The following is a 12,917-nucleotide window of genomic DNA, read 5'->3' as shown; positions in this document are numbered from 1 at the left end:
CTCCTCTCTCAGGCCAGTGTAACGCACTTTTCTGTCGACCTTACAGGTTGTCTTGGGCTGGATATCTGCCTCATTCTGTCTCTTTTTGGGTTATGATGCTCTAGAATTTGTTCAGAGTCACTTTTTAGAGGTATTTGAAGGGATTTGCGGGAGAGCTCAGGGGACTCTAGAATATATATATATATATAAGCTCTTTTTATGGTGGCAAAGAATTGAAAATCAAGGGGATGCCCATCAATTGGGGACTTCAGGTGAACAAGTTATGGTATATGACTGTGATGGAATACTATTGTGCTGTAAGAAATGACAATCAGGATCATTTCAGAAAAAACTTGAATTGATGCAAAGTGAAGTGAGTAGAACCAGAGGAACATTATACACAGTAACAGAAGTATTGTAAGGATAATCAACTGTGAAAGACTTAGCTATTCTGATCAATACAATGATCCAATCAGGAATTGTCCTAATGAAAAATACTATCAACCTCCAGAGAGAGAGATAATGCAGTCTTAGTACAGACTGAAGCACAATTGTTTTTACTTTATTTTTCTTGCCTTTTTAATTTTTGCAACATGTCTAATATGGAAATGCCATGAGCACCTGCATCCGCAGCTGTGGTCTGATGCTGGCAGAGTGTGAAGAGAGAAAGAATCATGGGCCAGGTGGAAGATGTGAAGAACAAACTTTGTTTATTGATCTGAGGGCTCAGGCTTATATAGTACTGAATCAAGCAATAGTAACATTATTTTCCATGAAAAGCACAAACCTAATTAAGTGATTTCCTTACTTCCTTGTACCTTGTCTGTTACTTTCTTTCCTGCATCCTGTCTGTACCCTTTCAATTTCCTCCCTTCATGCATCCTGTTCTCAAGAGATGGAACAGGGGGGTGGTGAGACAACATCCTGAGTTTCACAGGTGTCGGGCTTAGTACAAACTACAGGTAAGACCTGGGTTGGCCTAAGCCCTCCAACTCCCCAAAGCTGGCCCTCTACATGGAAATATGTTTTGTGTGATTTCACACATATAATTGATATCTCATTTCTTTCCCACTCAATGAGTAAGGGAATGGCAGGCAAGAGAGAGATAATTCAGAACTCCATTCAAAAATGTTAAAATAATTTGATAATAATTTTATTTTTAAAATAAATATATCCTGTGAAATATGTATACATGGTATTTTTATGTATGACCTGGACTGCGTAACTGTCATAAGTGTCTAAGTCCAGAAATAACACTTTTTAAATGTGTAAAACCCCTATACTCATTAATTCAACTTCCTCTAATAAAAAGGTTCCCACTACAACTACAGTCACTGGCCTTTTAAATTTGTAAGCTATTTTGTGCAAGTATTGTCTTAAAAGATAAATCTCTTTGATTAATTGCCAGGTAGCTCTTTTCAGTTTCTTTTCAACACCTTGCAAATCCAGGACATTAAATTCTTTTAATTTACTGTTTTATCATGAAATTATTTTGTGGGTGATAAATTAGACAAACAAACAAAACAAAACAAAATAATAAATAAAAGCCAAGTTCATAGATTTCAAAATACCTCTAAAATTATATTAGTGTGACTGGGATAGAAGCATGATATATTTCAAGCAGAGCCATAATTAGGGCAGAATGACGAGGTTTGCCCAAGACATAAAACATCTAGAGAGCATTTTTTTTAACTCTGTGGTGCTCTTATTCTTTGAAATCCTCTGAGTTCTTTAGGTAAAGTTCTTTGTATTTTTTTTTTACAAACTTTTCATTATTTCCCAACCACAGCCACTGCTCACCATGGTCCCATCACTAGTTTACCCCTCTCCCAGACATATTGGTCAACTCATTGCAGCTCAGTGAACCATAGGTATAATTTTCAATCTTGGGGTCAACAGAAATGAATAACCATTCCTGGTCCCACCAGTATACTTTCTCCCTAGCTATCTGAGATATAGGGAAATTATGTGGTAAATATGCCTTCCCTTTCCCAGTGTGGATCTATTCAAGACAAGAGGGATGAACTCTTTATCTTGACTAAAATGAAGGGAAAGCATGGCTCTACTCAAGGCCAATGCTTGAGGCCAAGGCTTTCCTATATATCTGGTAAACTTTTTCACAAGATCAGTTCTGATCTGATCTATTTCCCCTCCAGTCAAATTCTTCCAAGTATCAGCCTTATGGACTCTTGGATCTCCCCATCACAGGATGGTGAGTTTTCTCTTGTCTCTCTGTCCCTTGACCTTATATTTGCCCTGGGTAAAAGAATTACTGGTTGTGGCTCTGATTGCAGAAATTACTTCAAACTATCAACTTAAGAGTAATAAAATAGGGTATACACATTAATTAATTCTAGATAGGTTTGTACTGTGACTTTTAAGTCTAGAGGCTTAATCTTCCCCTTCTGCTGGGGAAAAAAGATTTAAAGAGCATGGTGGATTAAGGTTAGTGAAAGATTTATAAAGGTCTCTGACAGGACCATATGCTCAGTAAATTTTAAAGAGCCCATTTACATATTTGGACAGCTGAGTTGTACAATGGATAGAGTACTAGTCCTGGAGTCAGGAAGATCCCTTCTTCTGAGTTCAAATCTTGCCTCAGACCCTTACTAGCTATGGGACCCTGGGCAATTTTCCTCATCTATAAAATGAGCTGGAGAAGGAAATGTCAAACCACTCCAGTATCTTTGCCAAGAAAACCCTAAAAGGGGACATGAAGAGGTTGGACATAACTGAAAATGACTGGACAACAAAAATTACACGTTGAGGTTTAAGCATAGGCAAGCTCAATAGAGTAATATAACTTCAATTATGTTTAATTTTTTAAAATAATTTATTTTTAGATTTCAGTAGTCACTTCCATAAGATTTTGAATTTTAAATTCTCTTCCTATCTTTCTCTTCTCCCCTCCCCAAAAATGTGTGTAATCTGACACAGGCTCTCCTTATACCTTCATATTAAGCATATTTTCACCTTAGTAATGAGGTATAGAAGAATTAGAACTAATGGGAGGAACTGCAAGAAAGAAGAAATAAAACCAAACAACTAAAGAAAAGGAGAGGAAATAGTATGCTTCCATCTGTATTCAGATTTCATGATTCTTTTTCTGGATGTGGATAGCATTTTCCATCATGAGTCTTTTACAATTGTCTTAGATCTTTGCATTACTCAGAAGAGCTAAATCTGTCAAAGTAAGTCATCACACAATGTGGCTTTTACTGTTTACAATGTTCTCCTGGCTCTGCACATTTCACTCAGCATCAGTTCATATAAGTCTTTCCAGCTTTTTCTGAAGTCTGCGAGCTCTTCATTTCTTATAGCACAATAGTATTCCATTACATTCATATACCACAACTTGTTCAGCCATTCCCCAATTGATGAGCATCCCCTCAATTTCCAATTCTTTGCCACCACACAAATAGCTGCTATAAATATTTTTGTACCTGTGGGTCCTTTTCCTGTTTTTACGATCTCTTTGGATAGAAACCTAGAAGTGGTATTTCTGGATCAAAGGGTATGGAATGATTTTATAGCCCTTTGGGCATATATAACTTCAAATTTTGGGGGCAGCTAGGTGGTGCAGGGGGTAGAGCACTGGCCCTAAAGTCAGGAGTACCTGAGTTCAAATCTGGCCTCAGACCAAACACTTTACACTTACTAGCTGTGTGACCTAGGTAAGTCACTTAACCCCAATTGTCTTTAAAAAAAAAGAATAACTTCAAATTTTTAATCCAATAAATATTTCTGCCTATCAAAAATGGAGCCTGAGTATCTAGCTAACTCAAAATTTACTATGATAAAAAGTTTACTATGGTAAAAAAAAAATCCCTACAAAATTATTTTCAATATGGAAGTAGCTTTGGGGAACCCAGGCTTCTAAAAGGGGCATGAGGAGATGGAGGCCTTATGTTCAACTGTTATACATGAAATTGAGTTAAACTTGCATGATAACTGTGAAACTTGTTGAAGGAATAGGAAGTCTTTGAGAATGCTTGGCATGAGAAGTGTGGAAGAAGGGAAAATATCTGAGGTGGCTCTTGACTTGCCATCATAAACTATATGATGATGGCTATCCTGAATTAATATTGCAGCTGTCTTAACTCCTAAAATGGTCATGACTAATACAGGCACTCATACTAAAGAGGAAATCTTACTTAATATCAGGAATTTTAAAAGACTGCAATGGGAGAGTGGAACTTAGGGTAACAAGAAAAATTGAAAAGAATTTGTTCTTAGCCGACAACATTTTGAACCAAAATATTGATATTTGCCAAAAGTCATCAGAGACACTAAGATAAAGTGCTGGGCCTAGAGTCAGGAAACAGGAGTTGGAATCTTGTCTTTGACTCAAACTAGCCAGCTATACGAACTACACTTTAACTGATTAGAAAAACTCACAATTAAATGTGACTATATTATGTGCCATGGTTTCCTATCTCCATGAATTTGTAATGTTCATCCTGTTCCCTCTTCCTGAAATGTTCCTTCTCCGTAGTCTAGCCTGACTTGGTTAAACTTTGCGCATAATATGTTCTCTGGTTCTATGCCTTATATTTATGTTCTTTTATTTTTATAGTACATTACATGTTGTAGTATATTTAGGTTTTATTTTCATCTATTTTGCTTCCCATTATAGACTAAACTACATGAAAACAGTGACCATGTCTTATTTTTGTTTATATTCTCCACAGTACCTATTAGACATCAGGTACTTAATTTAATATTTAATTAATTTAGTTAAGTAGAGTGGAATTTTGTCTCCCCCATTACACTGTGAGTTCCAGGAATATAAGAACTATGTTTTTGTCTTTTTCATATCCACAGTTACTTTGCACAGTTCCTGACACACAGTGAGTATTTAACAAATGCTTGATAATTATAATGAAATCAATTTGAAATGACAGCTTAATGGCAAAGTAAACAATAGGAATGGACTGCTTTTTTTCTAAAGTTAAAAAAAAAGCTAAGAAGTGCTGGGCTTGAGATTGTGCCACAAAAAAACCTCAGCTTGACAGTTTTACTGTGTTTCTTCATTTTATTGTGCACCCAGGACTTACCACTGTGCCTGGCTTTTAATAAATACTTGATGATGGATTTCTTATGATGCAATACTGCACTATAAGTAGCTGACATCTGAAAAAAAAGATGGAGGATCTATATTTGGTAATCTTCCTCTGGCACACCAATTGATTCCTTGGCCAACATTTCCTGGTGTCACTTTTCACCAAATTCAAAGGGAAAGTAGTAAAAACTATAAATGGTTCTTTTTACTTTTTTTCAGTTAATATTGACAGTCAAAACCATGATACCACAAATTGTCTGATCTAATTAGGGATGAACATGGAAGAAAGGAAGGCTAACTATTACCACTATGCTAAAACCTCAATAAATAGACTGGTAGTTTGAAAGTGTATTATTGTATATGTGGGGGGGAGAGTTTCTTTTTTTATTTTTCTTCACATAGAAACACTCTGAGGTTACATTCTGCCACATAAAAATAATGGATTATTTTTTTTCAGAACCACAAAAATCTAAAAATTAGAAGGAACATCAGGGGAAAATGGGTACTACTCAAATTTGACAAAGAAGATCCTGCTTATCTGTTGCTCTTTTCTTTGCTCAAGTGGACACCAGTCTTTCTGCAATATCTATAATTAGCTTCTAATTCTGCCCTTTAGGGCCAAGGATAAATATATTTTCCCTTCCTCATGATAGCTCTTAAAATGTTTTAAGACATAAAGCTTGCTCTCTACTCCTAATTCAAAATCCTCATGTTCTACCAAGGTTCAACTCAAATATCAAGTCAATAAGCATTTATCAATCACTTCTTATATGCCTGACACTGTATCAAGTGAAGGAGATACAAATATAACCAAGAAGAAAGACAGACCCTGTTCTCAAGGAGCTTGCATTCTAATAGACAAAGACAAGATATACAAAAAGAGTTGCAGATGGCTGGTCTGGGTCCATCCTTAAAAATGGAAGGTTTTGGAGAAACTCACCAATGGGAAAAGGAAGAGTAAGGGGCAGAGGGAGAATTCAGCTAAAACAAAGTGTCAAAGTCCAGAGTGTATAAAACCTTTCATGGAGTCTTCTCTAATTCCTTCAGTTTCTAATGCTTTCTTTTTAAATAATTTGATGGTATATCTGTGCACATGTTAAAGCCTTTCATAACCTCGTCCCTTCTTACCTTTCTAGTCTTCTTATAACATACCCCTATTTCTTCCCTCACCCTCTCTGTAAATAATTAAATTTTATATTCATGCTATTCTTTATATAAGAATCCTTTCCCCAGCTCTAAGGATTTTCACTGGGTATTCTCCATATCTGAAATTTTTCCTTCTTTATCTCTGTCTCCTTGTTTCCTTGGCTTCCTTCAAGTCTCAGCTAAAATCCCACCTTCTCCAAGAAGATTTTCTCCTTCCTCCTACTTTTCAGTGCCATTTCTCAATAATAATCTCCAATTTGTTCTGTATATAACTTGATCATACATAGTTGTATGCACATTGTTTCTCCCATTGGATCATGAGCTCCTTGACAGCAGGGACTGATTTTTTACTTTCTTTGTATACCCAGTGCTTAACACAATGTCTGTCTCATACTAATTTTTCAATAAATGATTATTAAATTTGCAAACATGTTGGAACCTGTCAAATCTACCTCCACCAATACAGTATGAGCTTCTAGAGACCAATATCTATTTTGTTTTCTCTTTGTATCCCAGAAACTAGTTTCATGATGCATTAACAGTATGTCACAGATGATTTCATTTTAAATCAAAATGTGTCTCTTTTTGGTTATAGGAGGCAAACAAAAACATATAAAATAATAACAAGTGAATTTCTTAAATTGATGGAATAATCCTTTGGTCCTCTGACCATTCTGATCTCTCTTCACTGGACACATTTCACTCTCCCATTTCTAGAGGACCCTAAACTCAAAATTATAATGTGATGTTTTGGGGGGTAAGAAAAGATGTGAATTTACCTGAGCTATTAGCTTCAGTTAGTTTGCAGCTATTTTTTTTTTTTATTCAGAGTCTTCTATCATACAACCAGGGACTAGCTATAATTCCTACAGCTGAACATGATAAATGATGGGAACATCTCTTTTCTATAACAATTTCAGAGACTTTATTTTCAGGATTAGATGTCTAGCAATCCAATTGAATCTTGTCTTTGCAGACTTCAGGTCCATAACATCAGAGTAATATCACCGTATAGTAAATCATCCATAGGGAAAATGGATGAGGAAGCCTTAGAAAAAAAATATTTGAGTAAAGCCTATATTTCTGATGAACTAAATTCAAGGAATATCAATAAATAGCCCATATATGATAGAAATAAAGAGGATATGACAGATTTAACTTGTGGAATTGCTATGTTGCTCTACTAACTTCATAGTCTCCTTATTCCAAAATAGAATTTTCTAATCTTTTATGAAAATGTAGAGTACAAGATGAAAATCTTATTCTTGATGATATGCACAGAAGTAGATTTCATAACTTCTTTGAATATTAGTTTTATTAGATAACTCAGAAGGTCATTCTTGTTAATGAATTTGTGAAAGCACAAATTCCTGATATCTTGATATTTTAAATTAAACTCTCTATTACCTACAAAGAATATACACATGCATATATACACATATACATACATACATACAGATGCATAGATGTGTGTGATCAATTTTACTTATCTGAAGTTTCTTACAAGACCAGTCTTTCTGCCTTATAATCTTAAATATATCTTTCTAAAACTAAGATTCCTATAGACATTATAAGACATATACAAATATAAATTTCATGCAAACTAGCCTGAAAAAAAGAATAAGAGATATATTGTATCAGAAAGGTTAAAGGCAAAGAGTAATCATTTCTGGTTGAACAAATTAGGCACACTACATGGAGGAAGTAGTATTCGAACTGGGCATTGAAATAAAAATAATATTTCAGTTGCTGGGGATGAGACAATTTAGTATCAGCTGTCAAAAATAGTATAAGCAAAGGCAGAAGAAAGAAAGGTAGGTTGTAGGTAAGATGTAGAAAGCCTTCCACAAATGTAGTCATGTTCATTTCTTATCTTGGATCATCTAATCACCAGACTGCAACTTCTTTTAGTCCTAGTGTGCATGTGTATACACACACACATATATACACACACATATACATACATACATACATACACACATATACATGCACATATACACACACACACACATATATATATACATACATATATATATGTGTGTGTTTGTGTGTGTGTGTGTGTGTGTGTGTTCATCTTTGTTTTCCTTCAGTGCCATGAAAATAGTAGACTTTCAATAAATCTGTGCCATATCAAATTGAATTAATTTGATTTAATACATTTTTGAGTACTGAGCTTACAAAATGTACTTATAATGCAATGATAAAACACATATCCAAAGTAACCATCTATCTATCTATCTATCTATCTATCTATCTATCTATCTATCTATCTATCTATCTATCTATCTCTATATAATGTGATATATATACACACATATATTATACCATACATATATATATATGAAATTTCTTTAAGTCTTTAATATTTTTGAACCCTTGCCAGGATCTTTATTTCTTTAAAGTTCAGAACCCAAAATGTGGATAAAATATTCTAACAATTTTTTAACCATGTCAGGTGCTATAAGGGAATTATTTTTTTGTTTAAAAATCTCAATTATGAAGCCTGTACTCTGAAATATGATACACCTAGAAATCAACAAAAATATTCAAGTGACATTATAATTAAATAGAACCAGAAAAACATGCATCATAATACAGATATGATGAGAAGAAAAAAAATTTGTCAATTTTATACTAATGGGTATAAAATTCAAGCATCATTGATGTCAAAGTTTAGAAGAAAGGAGACTTTGATGGAAAAGGAAAGGGAAGAGAAAAAAACATTAAGATGGGAAGCAAAAGTGGTAAATGGAAGGCAAAAAGTAGAAGTAGTAAGAGAGGGGAGTAGAGCAGAAGTGAAAGAAGATATGCCTATAAGGAAGATATAAGAAGAAGAAGTTACCAGGGCAGAAAGAATACACCCTCCAGTATTATGTGTTATCATAAAGATTATCATACTATTTTTCTTTGTGTTTATGATACAGAAATGTTCTTGTTATTTCTCTTTATTCAGCAAACAATGAGGAAGATAGAATGAGTAGCAATTTGCTTAGATTTTGAAACAGTAAACGGATTGTGATGTGAAAATAGTGGAGGATAGGTAGGTGATACCAAAACATAAGGGGAAAAAAAGGAAAAAAAATCAATATATTTGAGTGAAGAATTAAAAAAAAAACCTAGCACAATGAAACTGCAAATATATAACCAATATTAGTCCTTAAATAAGAAATGGTAAGGCAAGGGAAAAGAAGGCAGGAGGGCACACAGATAAATATAGATAAATAATTCAATGTAGAGACACAGGGAGTTCTCTGATGAATTCAAATTAAAAAAATGAGCAAGTAGGTCATACCATCAAATATAAATGTGATGAATGGTTTCTGTACACAATACATAAAATACAAGAACCCCAACAATTTAACTAGAAATCTTAATTCAAGGAGGCAAGTTTGACCATTTGAGATAATATTGAGACTTAATGGAATGAGACTCATGACTAGACTCTATTTCTGCAAAGACTATAGATAATAGAGGGTTTAGGGTATGGCCACATTGTTAATAAGATATATTCACCTGAGGAAATCCAGGAGTGAGGGCTGGAGTTTGGGAGGTGTTGGAGGACATTTCTGTGAAGAGTAGCAGAAGCAGAAACAAAAGCAAAGTTGTCATTGAGGTATAATGCAGACTGCCTATGCACAAACAGTACATAGATGCTTTGGAAAAAGAGATTGCAAACCTTGAATTAAAGAAGTTTGGTTGACTGGTTGTTGTCCTTCATTCTCAAAACGGACCAAAATGACATCATTGGAGTCACGGTACTATGCATGACTGTGGCTGATCAAGCCAATATGAGATTGGGATGCTCTACCTCAGGTTGGGCACAAATAACCCATATGAACATTTGGAGTAGAGATGTCTCTAAATTTACTCATCTCATATCCCTTTTGAGATACAAAAGTTCTACTTTGCTCATAGAATACAGTGTGTCATGGTGGGTGGTCCTGTGGCAATGCCTACCATGTCTTACAATTAATTCCAAAGTTCCTTAGAGAGACCTTGAGAGTGTACTTGTGTTGCTTCTTCTGATCTCCATGTCAGCATTTGTCTGTGTGAGTTCTCCATAAAAAAAAAAAAAACAAGAAAAACAAACTTTTAGGCAAATGAACAATGTAGCCAACCATTAGAATTGTGCTCTCTCTGCAGTAGAGTTTGAACATTTGACAGTTCAGTTCCAAAAAGGACTCCATTGTCTGGTATTTTATACTGCCAGGGTCCTTATCCTTGTCTTCAGAATCTTCAGAATCTTCCTAAGATAATTCAAATGGAAGCAATTCAGTTTCTTGGCATGGCACTGGTAGACTGAGTTTTCACAGGCATACAGCAATGAGGTCAGCCTGACAGTTCTGTAGACCTCGAGTTTGGTAGCCATCTAATAATTCTTTCCCACATTTTCCTTTGCAGCCTCCCAAACTCTAAATTAGCTCTGGCAAGACATGCATCAACCTATTCACCCAAGTGTACCTCTGTGGAGGTAAGTGAATTTATCCACAAAATTCAAAATGTCTCTGTTTGCTGTATTCAATGGTTCCACATACAGATAGTGTCATCCTGGCTGGTGGAGAAACTCTGTTTTCTTGGTTTTAATTGTGAGGCCCAAATTAGCACAAGAAGCAAATAATTGACTCATCATTTGTTGCATTTCAGCTTTAGAGGCTGCATGGAGTACACAAATATGTAAGTACATGGGAGATTTTAGTCATGCGGACATCTCCTGAAACTGTCAAAATCAGAGCAACAAATAATTTCTTCATTTGTTTTATAATTTCTTTCATCAAACTGGAAAAGAGTATGGCAGAAACTAGGGGTAGACAAAAATATCACATCATATACCAAAATAAATTCAAAATAAGTTCATGATTTAGATATAAAGGCTGATAATATAAGCAAAGTGGGAGAGCAATGAATAGTTTACTTGTCAGATTTATGGAGAACATAAGAATTCATGATCAAACAGGAGATAGAAAACATTCTGAAATGCAAAATGGATAATTTTGATTCCATTAAATTGAAAAGTTTTTGCACAAAGCCAAATTTTTGCACACAACCAAGATTAGAAGGGAAACAGAAAACTGGGAAAGAATTTTTACAACCAGTGTCTTTTTGATAAGGGCCTCATTTCTAAAATATATAGAAAATTAAGTCGAATTTATAGGAATACAAGTCACTGTCCAATTGATAAATGATCAAAGGATATGAACAAGTAGTTCTCAGGTGAATAAATTAAAGCCATCTATAGTCATATGAAAAAATGCTCTAAGTCACTATTGATTAGAGAAATGCAAATCAAAACAACTCTGAGGTACCATATCATACCTATCAGATAGGCCAACATGACAAAACAGGAAAATGATAAATGTTGGAGAAGATGTGGGAAAATTGGAACACTTATACATTGTTAGTGAGGTTGTGAAATGATCCAACCATTTTGGAGAGTAATTTGGAACTGTGCCCAAAGGGCTATAAAAATGTGTATATCCTTTGACCCAGCAATAGCACTTCTAAGGCTGTATGCCAAAAACATCATACAAGTGGGAAAAGGACCCACATGTACAAAAATATTTATAGCAGCTCTTTTTGTGTTGACAAACAATTGGAAATTGAGGAGATTCCCATCAATTGGGGAATGGCTGAACAAGCTATGGTATATGAATATAATGGAATACTATTGTGCTGTGAGAAATAATGAGCTGGCAGACTTCAGAAAAACCTGGAAAGACTTATATGAACTGATGCTGAGTGAAATGTGCAGAACCAGGAGAACATTGTACACAGTAATACCTACACTGTGCAATGACTGACTTTGATAGACTTAGCACTTTTCAGCAATGCAAGTATCTAAGACATCTCCAAAAGTCTCATGATGGAAAATGATATCCACATCCAAAGAAAGAACTATGTAGTTTGAATGCAGGTTGAAATGTACTATTCTTTTTTTTTCTTCTGTTTTTTTTTTGTTTCCTCTTTCTTGTGGTTCCCTTCATTGGTTCTAATTCTTCCTTACAATGTAACTAATGTGAAAACATGTTTAATAGGAATGCATATGTATAGCCTGTATCAGATTGTGAGCCATCTTGGGGAGGGAGGTGGGAAGGGAGAGGGAGAAAAATTTTAAACTCAGCCTATGGAAGTGATTGTTGATAAATCAAAATAATAAAAAAGGAAAAAAATCATTTCTTTCTTCAATAATACTGGTGATTTTATTCTGTTTAACACAAATAAGAAAGAACTTGTTACTGGTAGGGAAATAATAGGAATCTTCACGGGAAATGATGACTCCAAATTTGAATATATGAGAGAAAGAAAGGAAATATGTTTAATGTGTACCCTCTATTTTAGGTGAGCAGATTCTAAATGGTTAAGTAGAAGTATAAATAGGAACCTATGATATAAACTTGTACAGTTTATAGTGTTATACTGAGACTTAATGGAATGAGATTCATGACTAAACTCTATTTCTGCAAAGAAGGGTGCAAGAGACAAAGAAAATTCTCATGAGGAAGAAAAAGTGAAATGTTTAAAGAAATCAATGTGGGTATATAGAGAATTCATCAGACAATTTAGATTTTTTTTAGAAAGGCTCACAGTAAGTTGAAACAAAAGTAGATAATAGGAGATGAATTTTATTAAGAGCAAGGCCTAGCTCTAAAAAATATCGAGTAATAAAATAGCTCTAAATAATGCTCTGGTTTTTTGTTTGTTTTTGGTGTAGGGAAAATGAGATAAATGATCT

The sequence above is a fragment of the Phascolarctos cinereus genome, unplaced genomic scaffold, assembly GCF_003287225.1.
Source record: "Phascolarctos cinereus isolate Bilbo 61053 unplaced genomic scaffold, phaCin_HiC Scaffold_5;HRSCAF=322, whole genome shotgun sequence".
Taxonomy (NCBI): domain Eukaryota; kingdom Metazoa; phylum Chordata; class Mammalia; order Diprotodontia; family Phascolarctidae; genus Phascolarctos; species Phascolarctos cinereus.
This window is presented reverse-complemented; position numbering follows the sequence as displayed.